Raw genomic sequence first — 22,114 nt, 5'->3', positions numbered from 1 at the left:
GTGGGGCAGACCCTGGGCTAGCAGGCCTCAGGGAGAACTCCAATGGCGTCTGTGTCAGCACGCCCACACCAGGCCACAACAATGGCCGCCGCCAATGTCCCAGTCCCTGGAGAGGTCTCACCCCTCACCGAGATGCACTCAGGGCCTATTAGGTGAGTCTCTTGTCACCAAAGCACTGTACACCTTTCTTTCTGGTGATTTTAGGATGCTTTCTGAAACGGGTGAGTTTGCGCGCGGGCCCTTTAAGAGCCAGTTTTAGTTTCTTTGTGAACCGGGTTTTCTGGGGGTGCTCCCCAATGTTTTAGTAGCAGGCACAGTCAGATATTATGCGCTGGTGTCGATTGTGCTGGGTCCACAAAATGCCCACAGCGGGGGCGCTCCCCGGCTCAGGACCCCGCGCCTCCAGGGAGGCTGCGTACCTGTGAGCTGCTCCCGGCGGCCGTGAAGCTGGCGGCTTGTGAAGGCGGCGTTTTCTCTCCAGAAGGGAGTCTCTGCCTCTTCCACCTCAGTTAGGATTGTCCGTTGTTGCAGGAGTTCCTCTCATCCAGTTTTCAGTTCTGTCTCAGGGGTAATTTTTCCACGAGTCGTTGTAAATTGGCTGTGTCCACGGGAGGAGGTGAGTTCAGAGTCTGCTTACGCCGCCATCTTGACTCCCTAAATCCAAATACGTAATTAATGTAGCCTGATTTCAAATCTTATTCTGGGTCCTTGGACTACATTTGTCAATCTGGTTCCCCATGCCTTTTTGTGGTCGAGATCCATTGGTACATGTTTGAGTACAATTTTCAAGGTTACAATTTGCAGAATTACAAAAGGGCAGAAAGTTTTCATTGCTTTGACTCATTAGATTTTCTGATTAAACAGGAGCTAGATTTTCTTGGTTATAGAGCGAGGAGTGAAGCAAAGCGGTGGGTTATTTATTTTTTTCATGATCTAATGTGCATGTTGTATATTTTTGCTTTTTGTAGTGTTCTTCTGGCTTCTGGTGTTTTAAACTGTCTTTTAACATTTCATTTGATGTTGTATGTTGAGCAGATGTTTTAAATTATTTGAGCATGGTGTTCAGAGAAACCTAAAAAGAATTAGTTTTAAAAATCATTATTTTTTGCTTTTTCAAAACTTGGTAAAGTGCTTTTTCCACTTTTTTTTCTTTGCATAGTAATGTTCTTGGTTTCATCTTTTGAGGTCAACATATTGTCTCATATCTATATTAAATTCACTGAAGCAAGGCCCAGAGTACATTTGTCAAATGTCCAATTTGGCAATAACCAAGTTAATGAGTAACATTTGTTATTAATTATATCAATAAAAACATAATAATCTTACAACTCTGGTTTGAGCCTAATAGACTAGGAGGTTTGAGGGATAAATATTCACGAGCAATTAATGGACCGCTCTTTAGAAAAAAATGCTAAAAGTCATTTTAATAGCCTCTTTGCATCCTAACCAGACTTCAGTCAAATCAAACCATCTCTGGCTAGAAAAAGTGTAATCAGTTCCTCAAAATTAAATCCAATGAACTTGTCTCTGCAGAAGGTCAAGTAATATACTCTTATGAAAGAAAACTGTTCCTCATTTAAGGCATCAGTTATTAAAAAGGTGTTCTATTTTCCTGTTTGGGTTCTGTCTGTTTTTTTGTTACTGCATATTAAAGTAACTGTCTTGCCAACATGCAAATGATGTGTTAATCAAACATGACTTAGATGAAAGTGATGATAAAAGGGCCGGAGAGACCTATCAGCTACATTATTATGCCTAAGCAATGGAAAAATCACTGAGCTACCAGAATCTTCCTCTCCTTTATGTACACATGACTCATAGAAACAAGTAAAAATTAAAATATGGTAGATTATTTTCTCCTTTTTAAAGAAAAGAAAACATTCAAAGAATCTTAGATTTTGTTATCTCCTTTCTAGTGCAAGAGTCAGATATCCCATATTTTTTAAAGAATGTAAACAAGAGAAAGAGAGAGGGAGAGGGAGAGAAGGAAAGAGGAAGAGAGAGAAGGAAGAGAAAAGACCAGAGAACTATACCTTTTTTTGTCAAAACAGGGAATGGAGTAATGTTTATTGAAAATGTCTTACCAAATGCTACTAGACACTTTGCATGTTTTATGGCATTTAACTCTTTGAGGTAGGTATTATATTTAATTTAGAGTTAAGGAAACAAAGGCTTGTAGTGTTCCAAACAACTTGTCCGGGACAACAAGCTACCAGTGGTGAACCTTGTATCTTACTCATTTTGAAGCCCATGATCTTTTCATCATGTCATGCTAGACCAAGGCATATGGTATCTAATTTTTGGTAAGGAAAACCCATCCCAATCTTACTAAAATGAAGTTTCAATGTCATCATTACTTTCTTACCTAATTTAAAAGTTGATTAGGTTTCAAACATAATGAAGATGAAGGAGATGGAGATTGCAATTCCTTGGTAGATACATGTTTGGTATGTGTTTGTGTGTGTATTTCTTTGAGAAACTAAGTCTTGATGTCCTACAGAAAACGGCCGCTTGTCAGCTAGAAGCTGCAGAAACTTTTCGCCTGAGCTGGTTGGAATGATTTTCTTCTCTGCCTGTCCCTCCTATTTTGGTCCATGGATGATAGGCTCCTCTCTAAGGATAAGAGAAGCTGTAGATGACCAGGAGTGTTATAAAGGCCACTGTCTTAAACAAAGCTTCTACTGGCAAGACAGAAGGTTTCTAGTGAGATGAGCTGAGCCCAGCTCAGAGGATTGTGCTGTGGTCCAAAGGTCCTAGGACAAGAAGATACCCCACATGGTCTGGCTGGTGGCACGTGGGCCCTGAGGCTTGGCTATATTTTTTTCAAATTGAGTTAACTCACATATCATAAAACTTACCATTTTAAAGTATACAATTGTGTGGTTTTAGTATATTCACAAGGTTGTACAGCCATCATCTCTATTGAATTCCAGAACATTTTCATCACCCCATAAAGAAACCCCATTACTCGTTAGCAATCACTCCTCATTCCCCCATTCCCCAGTCCCTTGCAACCAGGATTCTACTTTCTATCTTTACAGATTTGCCTATTCAGCTATATTTTATACGCAATTACAGAGCCACACACTTAATGATATTTCCTGTTACTGTTAGCTGTGCTCCCATATGGGGCACTGAGCAATCCAGTAGGTTGTGTTCCCCAGGATGTTCAGTGAGGGATCCAGTAATTTCCTTATATCCCTTACCTCTCAGTTGCAGTATTTAACTGGACTGGGTACGGTTCTTCTGTGTTGGGGGAGGTTAGGGACTCATCCTTTGCTTGTAAATAAATATGGTTATGACTATCAAAAAAAAAAAATGTATCCAGCCTCAGTTCTGGCACAAGGATTACATTTTCCTCTGGAGTTTGTAAGCTTCCTCTGGACTCCATGCATTGTGGACATTAGAAAAGCATTAGTAACTCAATTAAATTTGAGTCTTAACTAGAAATATCTAGCCTCTAATATCCTCATATAAGCAAATATTATTCATCAGGCTCATGACTTCAGTCTGTTTTTTCTTTTTGCTCTTGAATCTCATCTCTCCAAATATCATTTGTGTGCATTTAATATCTCTAGAAGACCTTTGAATCCCTTGAAATCAATTGCCCAAGCCAGAAACCCAAGAATCATCTTAGATCTTTCTTCACATTTTTATTCTGCCTCCTCCTCCACACCAATAACCTATTACAGATTCTATAGATTTTAACAGCCCGCAACAATATCTTCCCTACTCTCTCTCCTTTATGTCTAGATCCCCAGCCACTGTTAGAGCCCCCTCAAAATGGCGTAATTACGATGACTGGACTATAATCACTTCTCTTCTGGTCTCCCTGCCTCCCATCTTGCCCCACTTCATTATCCTCTACAGTGCTCCCAAGTGGTCTTCTAATAATCGAAATCTGTTTATATCCCACCCCTCATTTTAAAATTCTTGAAAATTTCTCCACAGCTTTCCAGATGAAGTTCAAAATATACTAGTCCCTCCATAGTCTCCTCTTAGGCTTACCTTGCACAATTATTCACTTATGCCCTTCCCTGCACCCACACTGAATGGCTTGTCTGCCCCTGAATGTGTCATTCAGTTTCAAGTTCACTTTTTTGCACATACCTTTGCATGATCTAGAACGTTATTTCCTACTTTATTTTTCCATCAGTCCTTATGTTCTACCCTCCCTTGTCTGGAATGTAGGCCCTTTGTGGACAGAGACTGTCTAATTTGTTCATCTCTACACTAAGTGTCCTGTTCATTACTCTGGTGTAGTACTTCACACACTTTCCTCACTTTTCCATAACGTCAATGCAGTTCTCAGTGTCTCCAACTATATTGTAAATGTATTGAAAGCACAGATTTATGATCTATGGCAGCTAGAGTAATACCTAAGTAGATAGTTAATATTTGTTAAATAGAAGGAAGGAAATAAAGGAAAATAAAAAGCAGCAGAACCAAATGCTCCTTGTCTCTGTGTGCAGCAGTAACTCATAACGGGATTCAGCACTTTTCCTTTAAAGCCTACCCGTGCCAGAAAGCAGAAGTGAATAAAACAAGTCTTACACTGTTGTTTGGAAGATTTTTAGAGGGATATGAATACAAACTGTTTTGTAACACAAAACACTTGGTAAACTTCATAAAAGTCCCTATTTGACCTTTTTGGTTTTCCATAAGAAGACATAACAGTCCTTAATGTACATGCATGTAATGATACAGCATCAAAATACATGAGGTAAAAACTGATAGAACTGCAATGAGAAATAGATGAATCCACTATTATAGTTGGAGACTTCAACACTCCTCGATCAGATCCAGCAAGCAAAAAATCAGTAAGGATATAATTAAACTCAACAACACCGTCAATCAACTGGATATAATGGACATCTATAGACTACTTCATCCAGCAACTGCAGAATACACATTCTTCTCAAGCTCACATGGAACATTCACCAAGATAGACCACATTTTGGGCCATAAAACACACCTTAACAAATTTAAAAGAACGGAAATCATACAATGCCTGCTCTCAGGTCATAATGGAATTAAACTAGAAATTAATAACAGAAAGATAGACAGAAAATCCCAAAATATTTTGTGATTAAACAGCACACTTCTAAATAACACAGAGGCTAAAGAAGAAATCTCAAGAGAAATTTGGAAATGAACACACAACTTATCAAAATTTGGGGATGCAGAGAAAGCAGTGCTTAGAGGGAAATTTATAGCATTGAAGGCATATATCAATAAGAATCAGATCAGTTCATGCTATGAAACTTGGGAAAGATTCAGGACTTAGAGGCACCCATTAGTGCACAAGACTGGGATAAGACATGGAGCTAAAAATAAAAAGAATTGGTTAAAACCCTCCTTGAGAGGCAATTAGACCTAATGATTCTTTTCTCCATCCCCTGTAGCCAAATCCCACCAAGAAACTGGAACTTTATTTTCTAGAGAGTAAATCTCAAAAACACCAGGGATAACAGCAGACAAGGGAGACCCACTGCAATAAGATGGTGCTAAAATGGTGATAAAGACTATATATGGAAAGTTGACACCCTCCCCTAATGCTCCTTGCTCTGTGACATTCAGAGTCAGGTATATGCTTCCCTTATTCCTTGGATAAGTATTATAGAATTCTTCTCTGGAGAAACTGAAGCATTCCAAAAAAAGACCTATGGATAGTGTCCAGGCAGGAAAGCAGATTCACTCTAGATTATTCAAATGAAGAGACATTAATGAAAGAACAACTTGCAGTCTGTAAGTGAACAAATGAGGGATGAAGAGTCACGTAGAAACTAGCAATAGTAGAGAGCCTCTATATCCCCAGGGTTGAAGGGCCAATGGAGGGAAATAGAGGCCAGTGAGAAGTGTAACAGTGGAACAAAGCCCTCACTGCAGAAACTGAAGCATGGAGAGTTACAGATATTGCTAGAGATTCTGTGCTGAAGCAGGGAGGGAATCTGGGAAAAATACCCTGACCTTCATTCCCTGCTGCTTGCCAATATCCTCATAGTGCCTGCCCACCCAAGTCCAGTTGTTTAGGGAGCCCAGGTGTGTAGTTACCTGGGACAGCCTCCTGGGACACAGAGTAGGACAGAGAAGAATGGGGAAAAGACATAATGTGGGGCAGTGCATAAGCAGAATATCCAGCAAAGATACTGCCATTTGAAGGTCCTCTAATGAAACCTCTGTGCACCAATTTTAACACTCTAGAAGTCTGCTGGTGTGTACTTCCCAGTAGCTCTTTAGAACCACATTTTTAAATATGGGTGGATAGCCAAGGATTACCCAATAGTTTGAAAAGGTCTCCACCTCAAAAGACAGTTGAAAGACAAATCAACCAAATAATCACTCAAAACCAAAGAACTCCTGAGGAAAAACAGGGGACTTTTAACACAGTATATTTAAGTCTATATCCTCAGAAAAATGAAAGATAATATTTCATTCATAAAACAAAAAATAGAATGATTTTTTAAAAAAGCAATAGAAATGTTGAGCTTTTAGTGATGAAGAATATAGTAAACAAAATAAATCAATAAAAGGATTATAAAGTCAAAGAAATCTTTGAGAAACTAGAACATGAAGGCAAAGAAATTTAAAGGAGAGAAAATTAGATGATAAATCCATGAGACCTAACATCTGACTCCTAAGAGTTCCCAAAAGAGAGGACAGAGAAAAGTGGAGGGGAGAAAATTTTCAAAGAATTAATCCAATAACATCTGCATCGCTGAAGAGCATGTGATTTCAGAGTGAAAGGGGTCACTGATAGTCCAGTGCAATGAACACAACTTCAAACCACCAGGAATAACAGAAATTTTCTAACAGCTTTTAGGGAGAAAATGAGTTGATATTCAAGGAATTCAGGACAGAATGGCATTAGACTTCTCAACAGCAACATTGGAAGTTAGAAGAGAGTGGAAAAAATATCTTCAAAATTAAGAGGTAAAAATGATTTTTTTACTTCGAATTCTATACCTATCCCAATGATTTGTCAAGAGTGAGATTAGAAAAATACATCTTCAGAAGTTTAAAGTCTCAAAAATTTATTTTTTGTGCCATGTTTTAGGTGTTAATGAAGAATGTATGCTACCAAGTCAATGGATTCTACTAAATTAGTGTCTCCAGGTAAGGAGATTCCCAGGTTGACAGCTGTGCACCAGGCCTTGAGAGCAGCCAGACTGGATTGAAGGAGGAGGAGAGAGTTTCAGGATGGATGTGTTTAAAAAAAAAAAAGGACCTAATTATCTGATGTGCTGATTTGTAGTGATTAATACGGCCTTGACATGTCCCTCAGCTTGACTAAACTTTAGACAGTCTTCTTCCTGACTACAGGTCCCTGACCTCTCTTTTCTTAACGTGTTTACTTTAGAAAACTTGCAGTTGTACATTCTTTCTCTGCCCTTTTGAGATGTAAATCTTCTCCCAGCTTCTTGCCAGTTGTAACTCAGGACTGTTTTTCTTAGGACCTGGGAGCCATCCCTTTAAAATGTAACCATGGAAGATAGGGCCTCTCTCTCCTAATCTCTGTGTAAGGGCAGGAGTTTAACTTGGAATAGCGCCAATTAGCAAACACAGTTGGCCTAATTACACCAATCAACCTCTCAGCTAATGTCCTCCAATACTGTCCCTCTAGCTCACTCCAGCACTTAAAAACTCTCCCACTTTGTGTTTCGGAGGAGTTGAGTCCAGCCTATCACCCCTATTGCTGTAGACTTGACCCCTATTGCAGTAGTCTTGAATTAAGATTTCCTTGCCTGTTTAACTTGTCCGGTGCAACTTTTCTTTGACAGTTCAGAACATAGCATTAAGGGGAGTTTCTTCATTCTATTGGAGAGTCTGGGAAGAATTCACTATAGTGACATAGGAAATTGAAGAAAAAAGAAATAAGTGATTATTAAATTCAGTGTTTTCTTGCTCTACCTTGCTCTATTCCTGAGCTCCCTTGCCCAAAGAGGCCCCTCTCTTGCCTGAACCACATAGTTCATTTTGCTTACACTTATTTCGTATACAATATATTGTTCTTCTGGAATGCTGAACCCTTATTCTCCATAATATGAAGCCTATAGGTTTAATTTCTGTCCTCTGTCTTCTTCCCCCACCCCCAAACTGACATGGTGTCTAAACTTTCCAGCTTCTTTAATTTGAAGTCCTAGTGAGGACAATGGTTTACATGTACACAGCACTTCATAAACGATAGAGTGCCTTTAGTATACCATCTTATTTGATCCTTACAAAAACCTTGTCAGGTGCGGTTTGGTGCTGGATCGAGAAGAATGTTGGTTGATACTTTAGATTTAGTCAAGTTTTTTAATCTCTCTGAGCCTCTGTTTCTTGTTTTAAAATGACGTCTGTAGTAATGTGTAGCTCACAGGGCAGTTGTGAGGATTAAGTAAGATAATCCATATAAAAGCTTTGCACAATGGCTGACATAGTCAATGCTCAATAAGTCTCCGAAATGATGATTATTATTATCTCACAAAGGAAGAATATATTTAGTATTCTACTTAGTCCCCAAAGAAGAAAAGTTACTATATTATAAAACAGGAGCTTAAATGTATAGCTTTGGATTCCAAAAGCAATTCATATCCATTCTCTCATGCTGTTTCTCTAAATGTATGTTTTCTAGGCAACACTAACTCACTAGTATAGATTAGATGTTTAGAACATTGAAAGGTATGTTTTGAAAGTGAGTATGAGCTAGAGTGTGATAGGAAAGAAGAGATTGGGCCATCAGCAGTGGTAGGGAGGGGGATAGAACAAGAGGAGGCCTAACCAGGGAGCCTTGAACAGCTAGCAGGCCAGGGGAGGGAACAAAGGGACTGAGATGGGGATATTAAGGTGAAGAGGAGCAGAGGCATCAGAAATGTGCAACATTATGTGCCTGAAGACCAACTGCTCCTGCCTATCATTCAGACGTGGTGGGCCCTTGCCATCTATTGTTCTAAACAGTATTGGAATAGCCAGACAAAATAATATTCTTGAAAGAAAAGACCACAGGAACAAGGGAGGGTCATGTTTTTAACCTTTAATTTAATTGCTCCGTAGGGGAAAAGGGAAAATGGAATTCTGTAGAAAGGTTTTTAAAACAGGAATGCCTGGGATTGAACAGACTGTGAGTGGATGTTTCTCTGAGAACAGCCCAGACCTGGAGACTGAGCCATCTCTATGCAACTCTGCCCTAGACCTGCTGTTGTTTTGACTTTCTGATGTCTTTGTTCAAACCATACAGTGTAGGAACAGTACATATTTGTAAATAAATAGACTACGCCTCTAGAGTCCTTCTGTGCATGTCACTTGTTTTTATCTCAGATTTACCACTCTCTTGGAAGAGAAAATGGACTTGAATTTAGAAAACTTTGGACCCTTAAAGAACCCATAAGATTATTTTTCACTGTGTTTATTTGCAAGTTTGACACAGTGCTATGCCTCAGCATGACAGAATATGTACAATTGAGAGCTATTTTGTGATTTTGCAAGGTTTTGTTTCTAATAGTTGAAGGATTTCTGAAGTGAGTGTAACCATTCATATCCTTTTTTAATTCCTCCTTTGAGAAGATTTTCAGTGATTTTGAATTTAATTTTATGTTTTAGAACACTTAAGATACCTTGGTTCTGGGTAGCTTTTGAAGATGTTAAAACAGGTACCTTCACAGTTATTGAAGGACAGAGGATGTACTGAATTGAGGGAGGGCTGGGTGAGGCCTTCTGCTTTCTCAGAACTGCAAGATGTCGGCAAAGCCCTCTTTTTTTTTTGACTGCTGAGTGATTCAAACTAACTTTGGCCCTAATGATCTTTCGGCAGATTCTCCAGCATGTTAGAGATGGAAGGAGCCATTGGAATCAATCTAGTCCAGTCTCCTCCTGTTTTACAGATGAGAAAACCAAGATCCAAAGAAGAATAGCCACTTGGTCAACATTACACAATCCATAGACATGTTAGGTCTTTTTATACCTAGTAAAATATTTTATCCACTATGTACATTACCAAAAACATCTTCATAACCCCCACTTACAAGTATAAATAATGGCTAGGTTCCTCTTCAGGTTCCCCATCACCAGAGGCCTGCTCAGCCCTGCAGGCCACCTAACACCGTTGGGCTCACTGAACTCTGAAAGCCATTTACATTCCCTCCTCCGCTCACCACTAAAGCCTTCCCCTTCTGTATTTTATTCCCCAGGTGCCAACTGACTAATCTGATAAATCGGTAATTAATCTGCTAACAAGAGGAGATGAAAGGCTCAAATAGGAAAAGATTCCCCCTGTATGTTACCGCTTGGCAGGAATTTCTGAGCTGGCCACTGTCATCCTCTTCTCCAAACACACTATTTGGAGTGTTGCCACATGAAGCCCGACCCTTGGTTTGCCTCAGGTTTTTCCCAAAGAGCTCAGGTTCCTTGCTTTGGTCTAGGTCCCAGTTTGCGTACCGCTCTTGTTTTTCTTTAGGGGCTTTTGTGATGAAATATTTGAGTGAATGAATGCCTTTGTCTCTGAGAATCTGGACTTCAAGCATAATCACTATCCGTACCTCTGTGCTGCTTCTGAAGATTCCCACTATGGTTAGCCTTTCCCCTGAGGTGAAGATTTTGTTTTGATCAGCTATAAACAGACCAGTACATTCAAGGGTTTGCCAGATCAGATTCAAAGGTGAGTGGTCCTCATATCCCTCCTGAAAGAATTCAAGAGTTCATTGTATTATAAGGGAAATGACAACTGTGTGCATGACCAAGTACACAGAGCCCTAGGAAAACATTCTCTTCCTGAGGGGCAAGTATAGTCCAATAGTTAGGAACATGGACTTGAAAGCAAGAGAATCCTGGGTTCAAATCCCACCTGAGCCCGTTACTAGCTATGTGACTGAGAAAATTAATTAAACTCTCCGTGTCTCAGTTTTCCCATCTATAAAATGGAGGATAAAAATAGTGTATATTTTAAGGTTGTAAAAATTAAATAAATAAATGCATAAGAAGTTATAATAAGAATTATGTATTCAATATTATAATTATATATATATATAATTTCATGTTTAAAGAAGCGTTTACTATGGTTCTCTCATTTGACTCTCAGGTTGTTTCAGTTCAACAAACATAAATTGAGCAACTCCTTAGGTTCTGTGCTGGACTCCGGTAATGCTAAGATTAGTAAGACAAGGTCTGGTGTTAAAGGGTTCAGCGTTCTACTGAGGAAACAACATTTTCATGCCTCTCTTGACTGACTTTAACCCTCTGAATCATCACCAACTCTCTGTGCCTTGTGGACAAGGAGTATGAAGAATCAAATTGATAACGAAACCTTCCTTCCAGCGATCCACACATCCCACGTGAGCATGGGGCCCTACTTCTGTTCACCCAACTTCACCTCTGAATAACGTCTGTACGCTTTCCTCCCTCTGCAATAATTCTCTGAGGTAGGCAGTTTAGAAAATTGATTTCTGTAAGTCCTAATGTTTAACTAGTATGTCCGGAAGCACATTTTCATAGAAAGATAATTAACTTGATTTCATTTTCACATGACTGTCTCGTGATAAGTTGAATTCCTGGAGTAGAAACCTGTGTCATTTTCCTTCCAAAGGGCAAGCTGTTAGGCACTCAGTTAGGCTTTTCCCTCACCATCAGAATCACCACCCTGATGGCTAAGGAAAAGTCTATCTATCTGCCTGCCCCTTGGAATGAATAGAACATGAGTTAGCAAAGAATTTTTGGCAGAATCTGCTGCTAAGATGACCATTGGCCTTCCCTGGAATGTGTAAGCTTTGCAAAGAAAGAGAAGTTCAAGCAGCACAAAGGAAAAAGAAGCATAGATTTCAGTCTTATGATTTAAGAATCTCAAACCCAGAGACATTTACTAGTAAGAATTATAGGAATGAAATAAAAATATAGTAAAAGTCTGTTAGAAAATATTTCCCTGTATAATGGATTATGTTCTATCAAAGTAAAATCATGTCCCTCAAATTAGTCTGGTATATCATTAAATCATGGGGAGCAAATAAAATGGATTTGATGTTTGAGGCTATGAGAAGCTGAGTAGAACTTGGACAAGTGATGTAACTTCTTGGAGACTGAATGTGCTCATCGTTATAAAGAGATAACAATAACTGTCACAGGGTTATGCATGTATAAAATAACAAATGCAAAGTCTCTGACACACAGTAAGCATCTGAAAAATAATATTTATTATGACCTTTTTTCTTACATCATAATGGGGTTTTACTCTAATTGACTGAGTTTTTTTCTTAATATAACGGAGACTCATAATTTATTGGCCAGAAATCGCTTTTCCCAATCAGTGGTGAAATATTGATTAGAAGCCACAAAATGACAAAGACAATCCTTCATCTCAAAACTTTTCAATTATGTCAAATATATTTCAATTTGTCTGGATAAAAATCTCGATTTGCATTCAAGCAAAAAGGGGAGAAATCTAAGCCTATTTGTAGAAAGAATATCAGTCATTGTTCTCATTCTAAATGAATAGTACCATTTAATAATACACAATCTAGAAAGGCAGAGGACAAGTCTGTGATTCTTGTCATTGTCATCTAGAGGGGCTTCTAAGGAAGCTGCATTGATACCAGTGACAGAGGAAAATGAGGAGGGGAGAAAACTGAGGGCCTGGGGGTAGCCGAACAAACTTGGCAATGTCAGAATAAGGAAGATATTTCTAGAGAAGTAGAAATGGAGAGAGGACAAGAAGAAGACAAGGTACAAAAAGACTAATTAGAGCATCAAGGAAAGAGGATGAATGCTAATTGCCTGTGACTCGAAGATGTTATTTTACAGAATGCAGTGAACTCATTAACACCGGTTGTCCTACAGTTGTTTCCTATGGGTGGAAAGTTAAATATTATTTTACATGAACTGCAGTGTAGCACTAGTCAGATTTCTTTGATGATTTATTTCCAACTTTGCTAACATAGCTTGGCATATGAGAAACTGCTCTCTCAGCAGCCATAAATTTTCTAAAAGTTTCACTTCATTTTAGGGAGAAAATGAAGTGTCCATTCTGATAGCAATAAGAAAGAATAAATCCCATTTTAAGCACATATTTCTTGCTGTGAGACTATAAATACAATTTTTACTAGCCTGTTTCTCTTTTTCTTGTGAATTAATTTTGAGTCGCTGCTTTAAGATATTCAGAGTAGGCACAAATCCGTGGAAAGATAAGCAAAAAGGATTGTGTGTCAGAGGCAGTTTCTTGTCTTAAAATCATCCACGTTTGTATGTCATGGCTAATGTCTATCGATGCTTAGCAAATTGGTAGACTGTGGCTGTATTGACAATTCCATTCTTAAACTAATGGTTTATAGGGATTGTTAGCTTTGTCTTTAGGCTCCTGGCAGCCCAGGGCAAACTTTCATTTCCATGCATCTGCTCACCACTTAATTCATAATTATCATTCTGGATACAGCCGGAGTTGGTAGCAATAGTTCTAAATTACCACTTTGGACAAGCATATAAATGATGAAATCTCATTTATGACTGATGTCTCTGCTGAAAGGATGATTTCTGGTGTTGTTTACATCTTTCATCTGTGATTGATAAGTCACAAACCAGTATAATCTTGCTGTAATAACTAAGATAATGAATTTTCCTATTATATTTTCTTTTTCTTTGTTTCCTTTTCAATTTTGAGGACACATCAGTCTGGACCCCAAGAGACTATTTTTCTCTTTTCTTTTTATCAATGGCATGGGTAGTCACACAAATTACACTATATATTATTGGATTATCCCTCATTTTATTAGGGATTAAAATATTGCATAAAATGAGAGTATTTTCCTTAAGAAGATGTTTAAATCCTGAGAATTGTGTTACACTGGCAATAAAGTTCCCATTACATTTCAAAGTTTAAAACTTCAATCCTAACAATGACAGATTTTTATCTCTTTGAATGGCACTAACATGTCAGTGCTCAGAGGTGTTCTGGTTGAATCTGTGGATTAGGCAGCTCTTCCTGCTTGAAGAGTTTGAAGGGTTTGGATAATGAGCACTGAACGTAATGATGCTAACTGATGGCCTAAAGTGAGACATGGTGACCAAGTCTACTACGGACACTGAAAGGAGGCCAATCTTAGGAAGTGGTCCTCATGGTGGTCACTGTCGGCAAAGTCACGAGCTCTAATGATGCTGCCACAGCCAGGACCCCACTGGAGACGGGATTCAGTCCAAGGGCAGCCTCTCCCATCACTGTGCAACTTTGTGGGACACAGGAAGATGGAGGCAGAGATTGCAGTGATGCATCTACAAGCCAAGGAAATATTATGATATGTAAATATATGTGTGTGGGTAAACATATGTAGCATGCAATTCAGAGTTAGGGTAGGTCTATGAATTAATAGGGTGAGAAGGATAATAGATACTAACTTTTCCTTTTGAGATGTGAAGAGAAACATCTAGCTATGGTATAGGTTTGGCTCCCTCTTTGACGTAATATTTCTTTCTGGTTGTGATTTTGGTTCTGAAAATCATTTTCCTCTCCATTCTATATAAGAAATGCTTGTAACTTGGACTCGACTGTTAGATCCCAACAGGATTGTCCTGTTTCTGGAGCTTAGGGGTGGGGAGTGGATAGGTATAGATATTCAACTCCAGAACTGTTATTTTGCCCTCTAAGTCCTTTGGGCACAGAATGCATACTTATATACTTCCACTAATACCAAGTTTAAACTCTCTCCATCCAATGATTTGTAGTTTTCCTTCTATTTAGTAGAAAGGATTTTTGGATACATCTTTTTTACTTAAAACTCATTTCTCCCATTTTCCCACTGGGTTTTAAGATAAAAAGCCAACCACTTTTCTATTTTGGTAGGTTTGTATTTGGAGTAAGTATACAGTGCTCCTATTTTAACTCTATTTTGAGGCATTTTTTCAAAAAAAGCATTTTTAAAAGAAAAATTTTGCCTGTTTGAGTAAATGATTTACAAGCCAGGAAAAAGAGCAAGGAAATTGCTCACATTAAGTCTCAGAACATTCAAAGTTCTAGTCTACCTCTGAAGTTTAGCTCTTAGAACTTTGGATAGTAGCCTTTTCTACACAAATACCCAGAGTCTAAAAAGAAGCAATACTATATAAGCACACGCATTTCTATTTCCAGGATTTAAACAGTAAAGCACTTTGAAAAGCTATGTTAGAAATTCATGTTTAGATGCTATCTATAGATAAGTATCCAGATTCTAGAGATACGCTCATTAAAAATTCTTATTTTACAATATTTAACCTAACAGGTACCACCCATACGCACATCTATTTATACACACACACACACACACAAACACACGCACAGCCTTTTCTCCAGAATTTTGTTTCCAACACTATACAGGATACACGTAAAATATTTTTTTGTGTGTGTGAGGAAGATCAGCCCTGAGCTAACATCTGTGCTAATCCTCCTCTTTTTGCTGAGGAAGACTGGCTCTGAGCTAACGTCTATTGCCAATCCTCCTCCTTTTTTCTCCCCAAAGCCCCAGTAGATAGTTGTATGTCATAGTTGCATATCCTTCTAGTTGCTGTATGTGGGACACGGCCTCAGCATGGCCGGAGAAGCGGTGCGTCGGTGTGCACCTGGGATCCAAACCCGGGCCGCCAGCAGGGGAGCGCGCACTTAACCGCTAAGCCACGGGCCAGCCCCACATAAAATATTTTAAATAAAATTTATCGTCAGAATCAATGCTCAGATTAGCTTCTGTGTAATCAGGTAACAAACAAACAACTGTCACATGAAAGAAGATTACAACTACAGAAGAAATTCATCTATATCTAGCCTGAGATATATATTATAGATTTCATTACAGAAATACTATTATGAAGGCCATTATTACTTTAAAATCTATCTTTGAGGTTTTAAACTGGTTAATCGCAAACTGTTGTCCCACTTCCTCACAAAAAATCATAAAAACTTTGATACAGGCTTTATTAAATATTTAGAACCAGAGGATCTTAATATGAAAAGAACAATTATTGGAATCATCAGAGAAATTTTTAACGGAATATTACCCTAGAAAAATGGCAATAGTTACAAGGTACTGTCACGTCGGTTTGTCCCCAATGATCCATGTTCAGAATGAATGAGGAGAGAATACATACTTAGCTTGGAAATAGAAGACAAGAAACTGCTCCTTTGCTCCTGATATTGTTTCTTGTTTCATTGATAGTAAAACATAAGTAACTAATACTTTACCTATAAATGGCAACATTTGAACTTTTTACTTCTTAGTGTAATCGTTTGTTGTGCTTGGGAATAGTAAATAAAAATCATAAGAGCTAAGAAGAGAAAGGAACTGGAAGCATCTTAACATTCTCAAATATAAAAGTATGAAAAGGTGCAAGGAACCCACAATGTAAGTCAGAGAATGTTATTACTTGAGAGAATATTAGAAAACAGGACGCCAGCTACCAGAGTTGGCATCAGGGAAAGCTATGAAGTCCATGAAGAATGTTTTATGTTCTTTATACCTCCTGGCCATGTATACTCACGTTTCTTCCATCAAATGCCCACAGCCTCTCCCTGCCAATCTTTTCATAGTCCTTCCTTCCTAACTGAAAAGTACCTACTTTGCTCTATTTTCTCCTCAGAGCTCTCCAGTGGATAACTTGCCAAATTGCTCTGTGTCAACTTAACAACTACAAAAAAAACTGTTTAAGCATCAAATACGTGCAGGATACTAAGTGCACAAAAATTACCCCAATGCCTGGGCTTCCTTCCTGGTATCATGTATAATGGTGACAGCATTTCTATTAGTTCCTCCAATAGAGGGGACTTCTGGACAGATTAAAAGGGCAAAACTTTGGGAGCTTTTTTGGGGGAAAGATATCTAAAATCAGGTATGGCTTTGAGATACTCCTTGAATTACACTATACCTATACATATGCTAATTTTATGAAGCTTTGTTCATGACTTAGACTTTGAGAACACAAGAAAATCAGATGGCCTTATAGTCCCCTAATCACCAATTTCTGTTTCTGGACTAGACTGGGTGTGAAAAATCAGGATTCTTAGGCAGGTTAAAGGAGTCATGGATTAACAGGAGATTTTTCCATCCTGCAAATTGATCCTTAATTTCTTACTTGATGTTCTCACATAGAAATATTTTTTCTCCATTCTCTCTAAGAACATAATGACCTCAAATACATACCCTGTTCAACTTGACTCCTAAGAATAATTACACACACGCCTACATCCAACTGAAGGTAATTTAAGGACTAATAAGAGATATGCCTTAGAATTTCAAGATGGCAATAACAACTTACTTTCATTTTCAATTTGTCTGGAACTGAGAAAGGTGAAAATGTGTATAAATAAATCATTATAAACATTTTACCTTATTGATCATTTAAATTATGTCTTCAAAACTTTGGAATTTGGCAATTTTAGAGATCATGTGCATGATTCATGCTCTTAAACTAATTCAATAAGGGTATTAACATGATAGCTCTTCTACTGAAGAACTTTAATTCCTTTCATTAAATATATCAGTGGATATTTGGAGTCATTGCTCAAGTCAACTATAAACATTCCTTTTGACTATACAGTGACTGTTCTTATTAAATGAACATTTATTTAGCTCTAAACATGGTGAATTGCATGACTGGAGGATGATGTTTGCTCTTTAGCTCCTTTGACTTCAGTATCATTATTCTACTCAGCCTCTCAGTAAAACTTGCAAAGGAGCATAAAAGCAGGGAAGGTACTCTTTAGAAAGCAATTACCTGAACTCTGACAACCTCTGCCCAGACAGATGAATGTGAAATTTTCATGCCTCCTTAATGCCTTGTCTTTGATAACAACTGCAAAACATTTACGAATAAAACCATTAGGTTATTTCACTTCCTGACTGTTGCTATTTGCTATTTATTTTAAGGACAACCTAACAGAGAGACAAATACAGATACATTTTAGTTTGGGTTTCATTTTTAATTACTTCTTTTTAATTTTTACTTATTATGGATTTCAGTTTAATTAAGAACCCTTAGTGGATGCTGTAGTGTGGTGCCTGGGTTCCCCTTCTAGGAATGAAGCTTGAGAGATTTATCATTTGATGACGCTCAGTTGAGACCCTTTTTGGAAAACGTCCTTAGCCAAAGAGACCAACTCTGCTCTCAAGGCCACATCCTTTCGCTGAGGTCACCCTGCGTCAAATGACCGGTTGACTTCTCCAGGTAGAGGCATAAAGATGCCACCCCGTTCCCTAAAGGCAGGACAACCCTGTGAGCTCCATCCCTGCTCAAGAGTACCCACAAGGTTGGGTGAGCCCTCGTTGTGACTTCATCCAGTTTAAACATTCTCTTTGCCTAGTTCTTCTTAAACTCCCCTACAAACTTTCCTAATCAACGTCCTGCATGCAAATGTCTGTTAAATGGAGAACTGACTTAAAACAACACCCTCATATATACAGTAACATGTAAGTATGAAAATTACGGCCATCTTTTGACACCCTAGACCAGTATCTCAAAGAGAAAGTTTAGGGTGTGGAATGGAGTGAGATTGATAGGCAACAGGCATAAAAGTCTTTTCTCCAGGGGTAGCATTATAGCTGTAGAATCCAAGTTATCAGTCAATAGAAATCTTCTCATGAAGTGACAGATCTACTGCAAACAACAGACGATGGCTGAAAGAGCCCTCTTTCATGGCAGAAGAAGACATGTACTGTTCCTTTATCCAGTGTGGGGCCTTGAGCAAGTGGGCTTCTTCAGGAAAGACTGGGCTGTGTTCTCTAAGGTCCCTTCTGATTCCATGGGTCCACGATTTTTTTCCCAAGCTTGTGAAAGAACTACTACCTACACTTAGCTGTTAAAAATTATTAGGATAGGGGCTGGCCCTGTGGCGTAGCAGTTAAGTGTGCGCGCTCCACTTGGGCGGCCCGGGGTTCGCAGGGTCGGATCCCGGGCGCACACCGAAGCACCGCTTGTCAAGCCATGCTGTGGTGGTGTCCCATATAAAGTAGAGGAAGATGGGCACGGATGTTAGCCCAGGGCCGATTTTCCTCAACAAAAAGAGGAGGATTGGCATTGGATGTTAGCTCAGGACTGATCTTCCTCACACACGCACAAAAAAATTATAGGATAATACTTATTTCTTTACAGGTTTCTCCAATGAGAATTCCAAAAGGATGAATGACATATTTGATAAAAGGACAATAATTCACTCCAGTCAGAAGGTATCAAACAGCCATAACATTTCTGAAGAATTGGCCCTCAGAGGGAGAACAGTGTGGTGAGACCATGAAGAGGAGTCTAAGAAAATGTTATGTCAATGAGCAGAACAGCAATTCCCACAGGTGGAAAAAAAAAATGACAAAAATATGAAAGCTTACTCTGTCTTTCCTTTTCCATGGCTTCTCCCTTCGTATGAGGTGTTAATTCCCAATACCCACCAAGACTTCTGCTTCCAGCTGTGGTAGGTTACCTTGTAACAGGTCAATCATCTTTCCAAGAAAAACTAGAAAAGTGAAAAGCTGGACTAAAATACACACACAACACACATTACCTGTTTGAAGATGTTAGAGCGATTTCAAAGCAGCAAGGACTTGAGGGCCAGACTGTTGAAGAGAAGGGAAGAAAAGTGAAAGGGCAACATTCAGTTCTGCTTTTCTCCTCAAGGCATTTGCCAATTTGTAACTGAGGGTTGAGAAGCTGGAAATCTGACCAGAGCTTGGGAGCCAAAAATGGAATTCAGAGATCACTATGCAAGAGAGACCTGGTTAACAATCCAGGATTTCAGTTGTGACTTTTAAAGAGTTACTCTTTAACAGTAAAGACAAGCCAGAAATAGACCAGTCCACACACAGATTAAACTCAGCTTCAAACTAGCTCAATTTCAACTTCAGACTGGATTAAGGTGAATTTCCCTTACCCTAAGTGCCTAATTGTCTCTAGAATTTTTCATACATTGTGTCCAGGATTCACTTATAAATTTACCAGGCTATAGGAAACAAAAACAAATGACTAATAAGGAAAAAAAACAAGATACTAGTAAATGTCTTTAGCAATTTCAGATAGTCAGATATTTCAGGTTCACCTTGCATTAACCCATTAGTACCCTACTTCCCTCAGTCTCCCTAGGACCTCTGATGTGCTCCAGGTGATAAGAGCTAATTTCACGTAATAATTCACGCTAATATACGAAGAGAATTTTCTTCCACCTCCTTCAACCATTTGATAAACTTTGATAGTGCTTCTAAACAAATATCTAATTAGTTGTACAACCCAAAAGAGATGGTGGGAATTTCGAGTTAAGTAGGAAAGAAGACTCTTGGTAAAATGGCAATACGTAAGGGCAATATTTTGGGGACAGGAAAGGCAATTTGGGGACCCTCTAATGGCTTTATGTAGACAACTACCCAGCCTTACTGCCTGGATGGTAAATAGTTAGCAAGCATAGCTAATCACTGGCCCATATGGTTTTGTTTCTGTCTGATCTGCATACTATAGCTGCTCTATACTTTGAGACTCTCTTTTGTATTTCACGCAATTCTGTTGTTTTAAAACACTGATGAGGTATGATGTGCTTTTAGTGAAGCAATGTAAATCTATCAAATCTGGCGCAGCCAATATCAGATCTACTAGGGCATGATTACTGGCTTAAGGAGTGAAGATCACTTTCTGTTGGCTGCGCTTGGATGAAGACAGACCTTGCGTAAGGAATCTAGGAATCTGAAAAGAGCAAGAGCACAGGGCTCTTGGTTTTATGTTTTAGAGAAAGGAGATATGACATAAAGTAATATTTCTAGGTCCAGTGAAAGAGGACAAGAGAGCCTTTATTTTTTTTTATAAGTTATAGTGTCGAAAAGCGTAACAAAATAAGAGAGAAAACATGAAATTCAGTTGGAAGATTGAATAGTTGGGCCCAATAGAGCTATTGTTCTGTCAATGTTGACACTACAAATTCCCATCTTTGGGTGTTTATAAAATCCAGTTAGACCTGAAACAAAATGCACTAGACTCTAGCCAGCAAACAATTTTGAAAAAAAATTGAATAATATACCTTGACTCATTTTTAACTCTGGGTCTTGCAAATTGCTTTACCACCAAACAACCCTGATTGTGTCCAACCTCATTTGACCCGAGATTGAAGCTGATTTCTTTCAGGCACATTTTTGATATATATAAGTGTGATAAAATGCTCTTCAAAGCTGCTTTTCATTTGGATGAACGTAGGCATTAAGTTTCATCACTACTTTCTGGGGGTATTATTTTTAAAATAGATTCACTGCTGTGTATTGCTTGAATTAGCAGTTTTATTTTATAAGCTCTAAACTGCATTTGAGTAATGCTCAGCATTTTAAAGATCTGAAATTAAAGTTTTAAATTAAGATCTCGATAGACAGTAGTAACTAAGTGTAATGGTCCCAATGCTAGCGCAGAGGCCAGTGCAATGTAGGTGCTCAAGTACTATTTACTGGATCAATCAACCCTGACTTTATCCAGCATTGCTACACAAATGTTGCAACGTTTTATGGATTTTGTCTGAAAGACAGAGAATAGAAAAAGATGGGACACATCAATACAAGGGACATTGAGGAAATAGTAAAAGAAAGAACTAGAGAGCTTAAGTGGAGGAACAGAAGAGATGAGAAGACACGAGTGACCCAGAAGCAGATTCATACCAAGATTTACAACTTTTTCAATGGACATTACGCTGCTGTAAGTATAATCAAGGCCACACATTTAACTATTAACCATTTGTTTATTTAACAAATAATCACTGAACACCTAATATAAGCCAGGAGCTTTTCTAAGTGCTAGGGATATGGCAGTAAAAAATACAGATAAAAATTCCTGCCCATGAACCCAAGTATCCACTGGCGGATGAATGGGTAAGCAAACTGTGGTATATACGTACAGTGGAATATCATTCAGCCTCATAAAGGAAAGAAATTCTGACACATGCTACAAAAAGGATGAACCTTGAGAACATTATGCTATGTGAAAAAGACAAACACTGTATGATTCCACTTATATGAGGGACCTAGAGTAATCAAATCCATAGAGGCAGAAAGTAGAATGATGATTGTCAGGGGCTAGGAGAAGGGGAGAATGGAGACATTATTTAATGGGTACAGAGTTTCAGTTTTGCAAGGTGAAAAGTGTTCTGGAGATGATGGAAGTGATGATCACACAACAATATGAA

General features: G+C 38.5%; 1 long non-coding RNA gene across 3 annotated transcripts; it reads left to right on the top strand.

The window, feature by feature from the left end:
- The first annotated feature begins 87 nt into the window (after positions 1–87).
- LOC131396756 (uncharacterized) lies at positions 88–20,834 on the top strand. 3 transcript variants are annotated; one of them, XR_009216677.1, is made up of 6 exons: positions 88–152; positions 6,817–6,933; positions 7,058–7,116; positions 10,436–10,566; positions 11,057–11,396; positions 19,069–20,834. It is a non-coding gene; the product is annotated as an uncharacterized LOC131396756 (long non-coding RNA). The 3 variants fall into 3 exon arrangements; XR_009216678.1 differs by having other exon boundaries at positions 10,436–10,636; positions 11,057–11,309; XR_009216676.1 differs by having other exon boundaries at positions 10,436–10,636.
- The last annotated feature ends 1,280 nt before the right edge of the window (positions 20,835–22,114 follow it).

The sequence above is a fragment of the Diceros bicornis genome, chromosome 3 (genome assembly GCF_020826845.1).
Source record: "Diceros bicornis minor isolate mBicDic1 chromosome 3, mDicBic1.mat.cur, whole genome shotgun sequence".
NCBI lineage: Eukaryota > Metazoa > Chordata > Mammalia > Perissodactyla > Rhinocerotidae > Diceros > Diceros bicornis.
The sequence above is the reverse complement of the archived record's forward strand: the minus strand, read 5'-3'. Positions and strand labels throughout refer to the sequence as shown.